This window comes from Odontomachus brunneus, unplaced genomic scaffold (assembly GCF_010583005.1).
Source record: "Odontomachus brunneus isolate Ranch 3 - 2012 unplaced genomic scaffold, Obru_v1 Obru_scaffold_003, whole genome shotgun sequence".
Lineage (NCBI taxonomy): Eukaryota > Metazoa > Arthropoda > Insecta > Hymenoptera > Formicidae > Odontomachus > Odontomachus brunneus.
This window is the reverse complement of record NW_022639453.1, coordinates 3,506,148-3,506,834: the sequence shown is the minus strand read 5'-3', so window position 1 is coordinate 3,506,834 and position 687 is coordinate 3,506,148.

The following is a 687-nucleotide window of genomic DNA, read 5'->3' as shown; positions in this document are numbered from 1 at the left end:
TGTTCCATTTAAAAAAATTAATGTGACCTTGACCTGACCTTCGCTACGCAACCCAAGGTCAAACTGATGTGATCAGTAAATACATCTTTTTAAACGCCACAACTTTTGTCTGAAACATTTTTTTGTAAAACTTATATTTTTCCTGATATTCGGGCGTCCCGGTACTTTCCGAACACCCTGTATATGGCAATACATAATTTTGAATGCACAAATGATTAACATTAATTTTACTAACAACAAGCAAATATATATTTTCACTAATGTTTCAATTTATGAAACAAATATATTTATACAGAAAAAAATATATATTCATACAATATATATATACACACACACACACTCACACACACACACACACACACACACGCACATGCAACAAAATATATTCATATAAAAAAGTCATTCCTATATACGGCGACACATAATCTTGAATTCACGAAACATCAATATAGATTTCCCCATAGTGAATATATTTCAATAATGTACATAATTCCATAATATATAAGGTACATAAAATTATTACTAACATTATAAACATTTATATTAAAGAATGACGTATTGATTGGGGCACGCCGAGTTTTTGATCCTCGATGTTAAGTTTTTCTCTCTCAATTTGATACTTCGATATTTCAACATTGAATTATTAATATTAATAAAATATGATGAATTACAATATACTATATGAAA